Genomic DNA, 13,303 nt, shown 5'->3' on the forward strand with positions numbered 1-13,303 from the left:
AGGGATATACAAGGTTAAGTGAGTGGGGAAATACATGGGAGTATAATGTGAGAAAACGTGGCAGTTTGGCAAGAAGAACACAAAGCAGAATATTATTTATATTGGTTGGAATATAGTGGGAATCTGCCGGTCCCACCGATGGCACACACCGCGATGGGTTTCCAGGAGGTGAGGTGCATTCAACAGGAATCTCCATTGACAACAGCCAGTGGCGGGTTGCCTCTGCTGCCGTGATTTGTGTGGAAAATGACCCCCGTTGAGAGAGATTGCTGAAATTTGCAGCACAGAGGGATCTGGGTGACCCTGTGCATTAATCACAAAAGGTTAGCCTGAAGGTACAGTAAATAATTAGGAAGGCAACTGAAATGTTCACCTTTATTGCAAGTGGGAAGGAGTATAAAAGGAAGGAAGTCTTGCTATAATTGTACAGGACATTGAGGGAATCATATCTGGAGTACAATGTTTTGTTTTGGTCGCCCTACTTAAGGAGAAACGTTATTGCATTGGAAGCAGTTCAGAAAACGTTCAGGATGCTTATTCCTGAGTGAAGGTGCTGTATTGTGAGGAAAGATTGAGCAGCTTGGGCCTAAAATCATTGGAGTTTAGAAGAATGAGAGGTGACCTTGATGAAACATGAAAGGTTTGACAAGGTAGATACTGAGAGGATATTTCTTCTTGTGGGGGAATCCAGAGCTAGCGAGTACAGTTTAAAAATAAGCAGTTTCCTAATCAATACAGGCATGAGGAATTTTTCTTTCATTCATCTTCCAGAGGGCTGAGGACGCTGGATGACTGAATATTTTCAATGCTGAGTTCGGCAGAGTATTGATCAACAGGGAATCAGCGTATGGGAGACAGACAGGAAAGCAGAGTTCAGGCTACAATCCAATCAGTTGTGATCTTATTGCACTACTGCACAGTAGAGAAAGCATGATGGGCCAAATGGCCGACTCGTGCAACAATATCTTATGATCCAATAATTTACCTCAGCAGCCACCAAACAGAATTCTGATACTGTACTGCACCATCTCTTGTCTACAGACTCATGATGGCAACTGGAGTTCCCTTCTCCTCATCTTGGCCTGCCCATTTGGTCATGGCAAAGAACCCTGATGGGCTGGAGATCAATTTTAATGCTCTACAGAAGCTGATTCCTTTCTTTGTGATACACATTTTCAAACTTTTCCATCCATTTAAATTTGTCTTCCTCCACACTGTTTTCCTTTCATATCTGACCTCAGCCACTGAGGTTTGAAACAAGCTTATGTAAAGTTCTGCAAATGACTGAAAATTGAGTTCAAAGTGTCAGATGCAACTCCATGGCCACATAGACACCTCTGCTGAATCAGGAGGTCATGGGTTCAAATCCCAGTCCAGAATTTCAATATTGAAGCTTAGCTGATACTTCAGTATGTACTGAGGGATGTTGCACTATCAAAGGCACCTTCCTAGGAATGAAGAGTTCAATCGAGGCCACTTCTGCCCTCTCAGGCAGATATAAAAGAGGGGAAATCAAAGGCAAGGAAGAGAAGCGCTGAGAGTGGGAAATCAGAGAAACAGAGTGTGGTGGAGGGGGAACTGGAGAGCATAAAAGAGGGGAAGTGAAGGTTTGTGGGAAAGTGAGGAAACCAAGGTTGGGGAAGAGGGCAAGCAGAGGTTGGGGAAAGTGGAATCGAGTGCAGAGAAGAGGAGAAGTGGAAGGTGGGGAACTGAAGCAGAGAGAAGAGGAGAAATGGACGGTTGGGTTTCGAGGCATCTGAAGGTGGGGATGATGGGAAATGAAGGGAGGAAAGAAACTGAAATTGGGAAAGAAGAGAAATGCAAAGAGGGACAGGGGCAACATTGGGGATGGAAAGGGAAAAATAGAACATAGACAAGAGAGTAAACAGAGGGTGTGGAAAAGGTTAAAGTGGTGGGGTGAAGATGGGCAGAAGGCAGCGGTTGGGAAAGTTGGGTACGGAGAAGAGGAGAAACAGATTGGGAATAGAGGGGATCTGGAAGAGAGGAATGGAGGGAAGGTATTGATGGAAGGAGGGGAGGAAAGTGAAGACAGTAAAGAAGATAAAATGAGTGAGGGATAGGAGAAACCATACAGAAGAGGAGAAACAGAGGGTGTGGAATACATGAAATTGGGGAAGAGGAGAAAGTGAAGGCAGAGGAGAGGGGGATTTGAGAGAAGAGAAGTGAAGTGTAATTCACCAAGGGGAAACAAGATGCTGGAGCAACTTTAATTCCACCAGTAATGAATAGTAATACTGAAATTGCATTGATAAGTATAAGTAACACTAGTAACACACAGATTCTATTTGTAACCAACAGCAAAGCAATCTGCTGATTGTGAACATGTAACTGGTAGTAAGCAATAGGCGTAATAGTCCAATAGCCTTCCTATAACTAGTCGGAATCCTATAATCTGTTATTATCCAGACAGAACTCTCTACAATGTACAAAAGTGCAGTGATGCTCCACAGTTCAATCCACTTTTAACAGACCCAATCTCTCTCCTTATTTTATTCTGTGTAATGGTGATGACTCTGAACTGAGCTGTTTCAAAGTTGACCTGTACTTGGATTTCACACAGCAAAGCCAACCAGTTCAGTCTGAACTGGACTAAAGTGATAGATCACACAATGGGCACATCTTGCTAAACACCTCCTCCTGGACATGGCTCAGCACGACTAGTAAAAATTCTTGTCTTCTCTTAACGCACAGTATAGCCCCAAAGTTTCATGCTCCCTTTTGCTGCTGTGTCAGTGTGCTCCCACTCACCATGGTGTTGCTGTTTTTCCCGGCTGTGGAGGAAATGGTGGTCCACACCCATCCTCCCCTCCCTAATTTGAGCTACACTCTGTACTCCCTAGTCCTTTTCTCTCCCTGACTCAAACATGTACTGAGTTGCATTCCTCAATTTATCTGTCTCCCCAGATTTCTACCCTCCTCTCATCCTCTGAGCCCCTATCCCCTCATGATCTTTCCTCTTGATCCCCCATTCCTCAATCTCCATCATCCCCATGATCCCACAATTCCCCAGTTTCCAGCCCTCCTCCAATTGTCCATTCCCTGGCTGCAACATTCCCCACTTCCCCATTCCTCTCTCTATTGCCTGCCCCCCGACCACTCCCTTACTTCTGATTTTACCCTCTTCTACTCTGCACTCTGATTCCTGACTTTTCAGTTCCCCTCCCTCATGTATTCCAGCTGCATGACTCTCTCCAGCTGTGGCCAGGGGTGAGCGATCAGTGGGATGAAATTCAAATCTCCCATCAGCCCAAGCTGCTCCCTGGAACTGGAATTGCTTCTTTTGCAAGAATTTGTGCTTCCCATCGTGTGCTACCCACCAGAAGTCTTTGTGACCAAGAAACTCTCTGATCTTCCCCTTCCCTGGCTAATATGAGGGGCAACTGTGAGATTTGGAGTTGGGAATTCGAGGGGATTGTAACAATAATCCCCTTGTCCAACTGACAATTGCGCCTTTTCCAAGACTTTGCTCCTTTATCTCTTCTGCTTTCTCTAATGCGATTCACACATTTCTGGTAACCTTTCAACTGTGTGACCTTTGAACCTTTCTGTCATGAACATCTGCAAAAGGAATTCCGTAAAGATTCTGAAATTCTGAGAATTACAAAGTTTGAATATAGCACAAAGCAAGGCAACATTCCGATACTCTCAAAAGGATACATAACCAAAGAATGTCTTTTCATTTTTTGTGAAACATCCTTTGTCTTGTCTTTCTCCTCTAACATAATGATTTAAAAATCCCCAGCTATATTTACAAATCTCCCCACAGCCTTCCAGCTTACCTTCATATGGGCTCGTAACTTCTGTTTTAACTCTGCTCTACTCCGTCCCCTCTACCCAGTTGTGCCACCAAATCTTGCTCACTGTCATTCTCAAACATTTAAACACATCTCACCACACTTCTGAAGCCTCCTCAAAACCTTGACCACATAACTTTGACCAACCCCAATTCTTCTCAAAATTCCCACTCAGTTATTGTGCAACCGTTGAAAGGCACCATCCAATTTCAAGTTGCTGCTTGCAGCTTGCTTTGCTCACCTAGAGTTGGAGCTACTGGCAAGGCTTCTGTAGTTGCACAGGAGTAAGTCTGGCAATCGCACTTGGTAACCACCCAAGATTCTCTCCTTCCAGGAGAATCTTTGCAACTTTGCATCCCTGGCCACTCTCCCCACACCCTGACTGTATTTTGACACCTTTTGCATGTCTGTAGGCCCTATCAAAGTCAGATAATTCCACAACACTAGTTCCACAACAGAACTTGACAATTATTTCATGATTCACATTTTAATTGCCCACCACTTGCTTTTCCTTACTAATAATTGATGTCCCTGAGAAAGCAATTTTCAGAGAAAAAAGGAAAGAGAAAAATATGAAATGAACAAGAGAATGGAAAGAAACCAAAGAGGAAAAGAAAGGGCCCCATTTCTCTGCTCCCAGTCACACCATGGAGCCATCCTTTCCAAATTACACACCGATATTGCAACAATTACTGACCTTCATCAGAACAAACCTGTGGAGATGACAAATATGATTATTTTCTTAAAAACTTGCACTTGTTCTATCAACACTTGGTACATTGAGATTTGGGTTTGTTAAAACAAACTGCCCCAAAAATCCATTTGAATTCTGACACAGTGCAGATACGGCTGGACTCGCAAACATTCTGCACCACGTAGAGGCTTCATGCAGCCTAATTCCCTTCGCCTCTGATCATTGGGAGTCTTTTTGCTCCCAGTGTCCCTGGACTTCAGTTCATACTTTGCCAGGCCGCAGGATGCTGACTAAATTGGGAGACAGAAGGAGGAAATACCACTGCTAGCCCTGCCTCCATGCAACAAGCAAACGGAATCCTTTGAAACAGAACTGTTATGTCTTCAGTCCTTTATTTTCATACTTATCAGGAAAGGCTGAACAGACTGGGATTTTCTTTCAGAAAAGAGAAAGTTGAGGGAGCAACCTGAGAGGGCTTAAAAGTTATGGAAGGATTTGATAAGCTGGATATCGAGAAGATATTTCCATTTTTGGGTGACAACACAACAGTGATAGTTCACCCAGGAAGTCTGAGCTGCTGTGGCAACATGAGTTTGTAGATGCATGTTCTCATCTGGAACTGTGGATATAATATTAGAGGCTACAATGTTTTTTCCATCATATGACTGACCAGGAATCTCTCCCATCTTACCACCTGCCATTGGCATGTGTGCCAGAAGGGTTTGCAGGTTGATACTCAACCTGTTTGGCCATATAGTGAATCCACCCTTTTTGGCCATCAAATTCTGTGGTGGGGTTCAAACATGAAGCTTCTGGCTTAGAGGCAGGGGTGTTACCCACTGTGCCACAAAACCTCCTCCAGAACAGTCCCAGGGGCAGGAGCATGAAATATAATATAGCCATCAATAAATCCAAAGATAATTCAGGATAAACATCTTTAATCAGGCCTGGTTTGAATGTAGCACCTGCCACCACAACAGTTAAGGTGAATAGCACAGATGCATTTATGGGAACTTAAATCAGTACACGAGGGAGAAAGGAATAGAAACGGTATGCTGAGAGGATAAAATGAAGAGGAACGAGAGATTTGGAAGGAGGCTTATCTGGCAGGTGAATACCAGCAGAGATGAGTTGGGAAAATTCATTGTTTCCATGCTGTAACTGCTTTGTAATTGTACATAATACCTGCAGGAAAATGTCTGACCACAGTTGGGTTGACTGAAATCAGGAATTCATCACTTAGGAATCACAGGTTAAGACTTATTGTGGTCCAGTATTTCCTGAGAGCAAAACATTGGTTGGAATTATGGCTTTCAGTTAAAAAAAAGTAAGTGGTAAACTAAAGTACTGTCCATGTGCTGATGCAGTTACTCCTCCAAGTCACACAGTAAAACATCCCAGAGAAGGTTCACTCTGACCTTGCTGTCAGTGAAATACATGACTGCATGCACATTGCATTTTGCAAATCTAGGAACATTCTTTACTGCAAAGCCAACAATTATTTTCCCAAAAATATTTTGGGCAGGATTGAATGTTCATGTTTTTTAATTCAAATCTGTTAAAGCCATGTAAATGACTTGCGCGTTGGTAATCAGCGGCTGATCTGGCTGGAAGACTCCAGAAGATCAATGAGAGTGGGCAGATTATAGAGTTAGACCTCTGTTAAATCAGCAACTCGCAGTGTTGCCTCACTGTGTGGGGATTTCAAATTACAAACTTCCCCTCCGATTGCCCTCACTATGAGGATGTGCCATCCCATCATTCAGAACAATGGTGAAAAATCACCTATTCTATCTATAGGGCATATTATACATACTTGCAAAGCAAATGCAAAGAGTAACAAGAAAAAGAAGAGGAAAAACAAGAAAACAAGACTTAAGAGGAGATGAAAAAATAGCCAACAATGCTTTTGCTTTACCATTTCCAGTCGCTGAATGCCACACCTTGGCAATTTTACCTGTGTTCTGGCACAGTGCGATACCGTGACCTGTGAGTGTAAAACACTCTTGTAAAAATAACCCATCTGCTGTTTCTCTGGCACAAAACAGCAAGCTCCCAGACATGATCAATAATTGGTACAGTCTCAGCTACCTTGAACAAGGGAGCAGAACACTGGGCATTGCCATGAGACTCAACATTGTAAATCAGGAATGAGTGAAAATAAATAGATTAGTCAGAATAAAAGCAAAATACTGCAGATATTGGGAATATGAAATAAAAACAGAAAATGCTGAATGAACTCAGCAGATCTGGTAGCATCTGTGGAGAAAAACAGAGTAAATGGTTTGAGCCCAAATTACCCTTCTACAGAACCATAGAAAGATTAGTCGTAACTCCTGCTTCAATTTGTCACAGATGCTGGTGTCGTGGCAACATCACTGGACTCGCAATCCAAAGTCCCAGGCAAATGATCCGGGGACACCGTTTCAAATCCCACCTCGGCAGCTGGTGGAATTTAAATTCAAGTAGTAATATGAAAGTGAAAAACTGGTCTGAGTTGCAGTGGCCATGAAATGATTATTGTAAAAACCGATCTTTAGGAATAAAAACCTGCCATCCTGACGTGGTTTGGTGTACATGTTCCTCCAGACCCACAGTAGTGTGATGGACTCGTAAGTGCACTCTAAAAGCCATTCAGTTCAAGGGTAATTCGGGATGGTCATTACCAGTGGCTCCCAAATCCCATGAAATAAAAATGAGAACACAAAAGGAAACTAAGTGAGCTTGAAATCTGCCATGGCAGTTTCTTATATTTTAAATGAGTAACTGAAGAGAAACTCCTTTGAATTGCTCAAGTGTCAACAACCAAAGGATACAGTCAACTAAAAAACAGAGTTTTATAGTGTTAGTTGTTATAATCCAGAATGCATGATCTGCTCGGGCATCAGAAGCAGATTCAATAGCAATGTTCAAAAGACTGGCTGGGATCCTGCTATGGGACCGGAAATTTCCACTCAAAGTCAACAGAACTTTGGCTGCTCTGTCAAATTTTCCATCCTGCCCATGACCGGAAGATCAAGCCAAAGACCTGAAGGGTAAATATTTACAAGCTTGGGGACAGAGCAGGGTGATGGGATGAATTGGGTAACACTATCAAAGAGCAGGCACAGATACAGTGAGCTGAATAGCCTCCCGCTGTACTGGACCAGTTTCTAATTTTGTATTCATCCTGTCCCCATTCTGGTGACCTTTGCTGGGTGGTGCACATGTCTGGACAACAAGTGAGGACAGGATCGAGCCTCACCATGATCCTCTTCATAGTCAATTAACCTAGTCATCGTTGTTGAAGCTCACAGAGGAAAAATGGTCATCTGGAGGAGGTATTGGCAGGCTGGAGGTGTTCAGGGAATTTACATGTCAGCAGAAGTTAGTACCTCCATGACAGTGAGGCAAACAGCTGAACTGACAAAACTAAATAATTGTATTCTGTAGCAGAGATATTTCTGTGATGTGAAAACAGGTATTTTGTTTTTACCATTAACTTGTTTCACTGAAGTAGTGGAGCTCAAGTCCAGAAACGACAAGGGCTCATTCCCAATGCTGAGGTAATCTGAAATTAAGGCAGAAAGTTCTGGAAGTACATGGCAGGTCAGCCAGCATCTAATGGTGAAAAATTAAAGGATGTACTCAAAATCGGAGTCGTTAACCTGTTTCTGATCGATCCACTGTGTATTTCTGGCATTGTTAAGTTTTTAACGCGACAATTCATGTGTGGGAAGTAACAGCTGACTTAATCAGGTCTGCATCCAGTATATACACTGGCAGACGTCCCAGCATGGTTCATGCAATAGGCTGTGGGAATGCTAACTAATGTTCTCCCCACCATGGGCAGAGTCCGGAGGCCTGCTGGCTAGGCATAGACAACACCGAATAAACTTATCAGGCATCTCATATCCATGTAAAAATCCCTTTGTCGTCTTGTGTCTTCAGATTCCTGTAACCTCTGCACCATTCATCTTTCCCTTCCTCCAACTGTGGGACCTTGTGCAGTCACCCATTGCCTTTATCCTATCAGACTGGTGGTCACTGTGTCAGCCTTTGCTCAGTGGGTAACACTCTCACCACAGAGGGAGTGCTGCATGTCGGAGGTGCCATCTCTAGAATGGGATGTTAAGCGCCATCTGCATTCTCAGGTGAATATAATTATTTCTATGGCACTATTTCTAAGACGAACAGAGGAGTTCGCCTCAGTGTCCTGGCTGTTATTCATCCCCCACTCAACATCATAGAAAAACAAATGATTTGGATATTGTCTCATTGTTGTTTCAGGGAGTTTGCTGTGTGTAAAATGGCTTCTGTGTTCAATGCATTACATCAGTGACTTCACTTCAAAAGTGCTTCACTGTTCAGCATTTTCAGATGTCCTTAAGTCATGAAAGGCACTATAGCAATGTCTCTCTCTTCTCATTGGCAACTGTGCTGTCATACTCTGGAATTCCTTCCCGAAAGCCTGCTGCTAAATCATAGAATCCCTGCAGTGTAGAAGTCCCGAAAGACGTGCTTGTTAGGTGAATTGGAAATTCTGAATTCTTCCTCAGTGTACCCGAACAGACGCTGGAGTGTGGTGACCAGAGGATTTTCACAGTAACTTAATTGCAGTGTTAATGTAAACCTACTTGACACAATAATAAAGATTAGATTATTAAGGCCATTCGGTCCATCAAGTCTGCAATAAATCTCCCAGGCTCAAACCCCATCCCCATAACCCCACCTAACCTGCACATCTTTAGACTGTGGCAAGAAACCGGAGCACCCGGAGGAAACCCACACAGACACGGGGAGAATGTGCAAAATACACACTGACAGTCACCCAAGGTCGAATCAAACCCGGGTCCCTGGTGCTCTGAGGCAGCAGTGTTAATCATTGTGCTGCCCCTTCTTAAGACCCTTAAAAATCATGCTCTTCCACCATGTCCTTCTTTACTCAGCAACTATTTTCAGATTTAACCTCCATTCGGAGGCTTTTGGGAAAACTTTGTAATTAACATAAAACAAGAAATAGGGGCAGAAGGAGGCATTATGGACCCTCGTATCTGCTCTGTGAGTCAATGTGATCCTGGTCAATCTTTGACCTCAATTCCACTTTCCCACCCAATTTCCATTTCCCTTGATTACCCATGGAGCCCAAAAACCTAATTGACTCAGCTTTTAATGTACTCAGTAACAAAGTATCCATTCTGTCTGGGGTGGAGAATTCCAAAGATTCACAACTCTCTGGGTGAAGAAACGTCTCAGCTCAGTCCTAAATGATCAACCCCATAACCTGAGGCGATGATTTCCAGTTCTAGACCCTCCAACAAATACAGTCTTAAAACATCTACCCTGTCAAGTCCCCTGAGAATGTTACCATTTTCTTCCAATAATCTGATCAATTTCAACAGGACACCTCTCATTCTTCTAAATGTTAGAGAATATAGGACCAATCTACTCAACCTTTGATTAGTAGATGGATTTTCCACATTAAAGTCATTGGATTAATGAAGTCGTTCTTCTTGTTGTTGCTGCTGTTCTTTCCGTGTGCAACTTTCAGCAAATATCATCAGCTTGTGACCTGTTTGCCCTCCAGGCCATCAACCAAATGGCTTTTCTTTAGGTATAAGGCTGGACAGTGAGGGTCAGTGCGCTATTTGACTGTGGTGTTCAAATCAAGCTTGACCATGAGTGTGATCAGAAGCAGAATCCCAAGAACCCCCCCTTCAGCTGACCAGGATTGTTATATTGAACTATAATCCTCACTGCTACCTATTGCTATCCTGATTGACACGGACCCTGACTGACTGAACCAGCTGGGGAGCTACAATGTCTGCTCATCTCTTTAAGGAAATCTATCAGTCAAATTTCTAAGATAAAAAGGTGCAGTGAGGGCACAGGAATAATGTATAGAAGACTCTCTGGTGTTTGCGGAAATAGAGGGTTAAAATCTAAATTTCAGCTGAGGGGGGACAAGGTTTTCAGCTGTCTAACCACACAGCACTGATCAACTGAGGAAGGAGGCGCAGATGTGTTCTTACTCACATGGCTGTGCGACTCGCTCTCTCCAGCTCTGTGCCCGACAGATGGTGCAAATTAGTACAACTCTCATTGGGGGAAGGGGGCTGCAAGTTGTCAGTACTGAGAACAATGTGAAGGGTTGGACTGCACACCATCAGTATTGTGGAAACCAACACATAGCTGGACTGTACCCTAACCCCCACAACCCTCAAAACTACTGATTCTACAGGCCTCACCTCGGAGTGAAGTTAGCATATATTCCTGCACACCAAGGGTGACAGAATTTCGGAAGCCTCTTTCGAGATCATCAATTGAAACTAGATAAATTATTATTAAATCCGAGATTGATTGATTTTTATGAACCAAAGATATGAAGGGATATTGGACAAATGCTGGTCTATGGGGTTCGATCACAGATCAGCCATAACCTTTTGATTGACAGAACAGGATTGAGAAACTAAATGGTCTCCTTTTATGTTCCAATGTTACAAGTGGCAGTGCGTCATACAAAAACACACTCACCCATGAACCCTTCCTCCCCACCCCACACCCGTACTCTGTATAACTGAAATTAGGGGTTCATTGTGTGGGAGAATCATGGGCCGAGACGTCAGACCTACAATAATAATAATAATAGCTTATTGTCACAAGTAGGCTTCAATGAAGCTACTGTGAAAAGCCCCTAGGCACCTGTTCGGGGAGGCCGGTACGACCTATTACTCTCTGTTGCAGCATTCCTGAGACTGGACAAGTAAGGTACAAGTTGGTGATGGGTAACCATAACAAAAAGTGACTGACATGAAATCAAAATACAGAGAAGTCCTGTTCTTATTTGTAGGGAGAAAAAGAAGGCAAACAAATGTCAGCATGTGACATCATTGGAGCGCTGTTGTATGTTTCTTGACATTCAAATTACTCCCAGAAGAAAACACTAAATTCAGCATCAGGAGAAACGTAGGGAAAGCAGTAAAATGCCAGAAATCCTGGTCTGAATTAGAAACAGTACAGCAGTATTTTCTTAAGTTCTATTTTGCAAGATTTCTTTTGTCCAATTTCTATAAGTATCCTCTGTAAGATGAGTTTTGGAAGCCTCACTGTGGCTGTCTGTGGATACAGGCCCAACTGCCCTCTCATTCAGCCTCAAGCTGGCTTATGAGAAAATGTGAAAATTCACACAGATGAATAGGGGGCACTCTTCTTAGGCTGGAGCTGAGTCATACTTTTGGGGTATCTAGCCTGTGTTGTAGCTGCCTTGGGAGTGTTGGATGACACAGTGCCGAGTGAGCTTGACTCTGTATCACACTCTTGCCAAGCTTGTTCTGAGATTTTCTACTGCTGACAATGGGTGCTTGAAAGAGGAAGTGTTCCATTGCCCAACAGTAACACGTGAAAGCACAAAATTCACTAAAAAGGGAATCAATTTGGCAAAAATAGAAGCAAACATGACAACCCCCTGCAGTAAGCTCTAAATGTTAACCATTTTGCCAGACAGAATCTTGATGTGGATGATCATTTGCTTGATTCTCCGAAAAAAAGTACATGTACAGAAGGTTAAAGTTCCTGAAAATTCTGTGGTTCAAATTGTCACTGTGACATGAGTAAAGTGCACCACAAAAATTATGCGGGTGAGGAATTTAAATGGATCTCAGCTGTGGGCCCGACTCTTATAAATATAGATCCAGGGCTGCAGGATGTTCACACCACTTCCAGTTCCCAATGTCACTATTTTATTGTTATATCCATACAATATTAAATAAACATTGCATACATAATTGAAGAAAAAGAACATGTGCATCATATGTTTTCCACCCTGTACTTACCTAACAAAAATGTGTGATATATCTTGGAGTTAATTATTTAATTAAAGCATGGTCGTGACTTTCTTACATTGTCAAAACTGGGAGAAAAGCTCGATCAATAAGAATGCATGGTGATTTTGTTTGTTGGTGAGTCTCTGGTTCGTTTAATTAAAAAACAATTTTCATTGGAAATGTTCAAAAGCTCAGAGAAAAGATTCAGTGGCTAGGTGACTGTGTTGGCCGTGAAAGATCCATGTCCCTTATCTTGTCTGTATTGAGATGGCTGATCTCAGAGGGATAATGATAAGGCTGATTCATTAGCAGAGATCATTCGGTAGCAGAAAGGAGTAAGGCTGACTAGTTTTTCACACACCTCAGAGGTAGAAGCCCAAATTATTGCAGTCTGAACAGAGAATCAACCTTGGATCTTCTAGTCAGTTTTAAGTTGATTTAATGGAAAAACAACAGAGTCCTGTTTTGGGCCCGTCTAGTGGGGTGTTTCCTGGCACTTGCAAGTCCAGAATGACCCATCTATTAAGTGGGACTCTGCTTCTTTTTCAGGCCTCGGCAACGAATAGCCCGCCAAGGCCGCACTTAGTATCATTTCCTGCATTAACGAGCTCAGCTCACCAGTGAGGGAGGAGATTGGGGTGCCATTTTTCAAAATTGCCATGAACACTCAACCCCCTCCCGCCGCCTCTGGATCTCCCCAATGCCCTAATTAATTAGGGAGTCCTCGAGGCCCCGGCACCCCACCTCCTAAGAGCAGGGCTCCCCCTGAACTGACCCCTGGCATGGGCAAAATGCCACCTGGACAGCATGGCATTGTCAGCCTGGCAGTGCCACCTGGGCACCCAGGCATTGATAGGGTGGCACCCAGGTGGCACTGCTAGTTTGCCAGGCTGGCAGTGCCATGGTGCACGGGTGGCATCAGAAGTGCCAGGGTACCACCCTACCCAGAGTCCGACCATCTGTGGACCTGAAAGATCCCGCTCAAGTGTCGT

At 43.4% G+C, this 13,303-nt stretch overlaps 1 protein-coding gene across 8 annotated transcripts in view; it reads left to right on the forward strand.

Annotated features, from left to right (window-relative positions):
* The window catches only part of LOC119957394 (transcription factor COE2), a 294,554-nt gene that overhangs the window by 19,941 nt on the left and 261,310 nt on the right, over nucleotides 1-13,303 (forward strand). The window lies entirely within an intron of this gene.

Source organism: Scyliorhinus canicula, chromosome 26 (genome assembly GCF_902713615.1).
Source record: "Scyliorhinus canicula chromosome 26, sScyCan1.1, whole genome shotgun sequence".
NCBI classification, from domain to species: domain Eukaryota; kingdom Metazoa; phylum Chordata; class Chondrichthyes; order Carcharhiniformes; family Scyliorhinidae; genus Scyliorhinus; species Scyliorhinus canicula.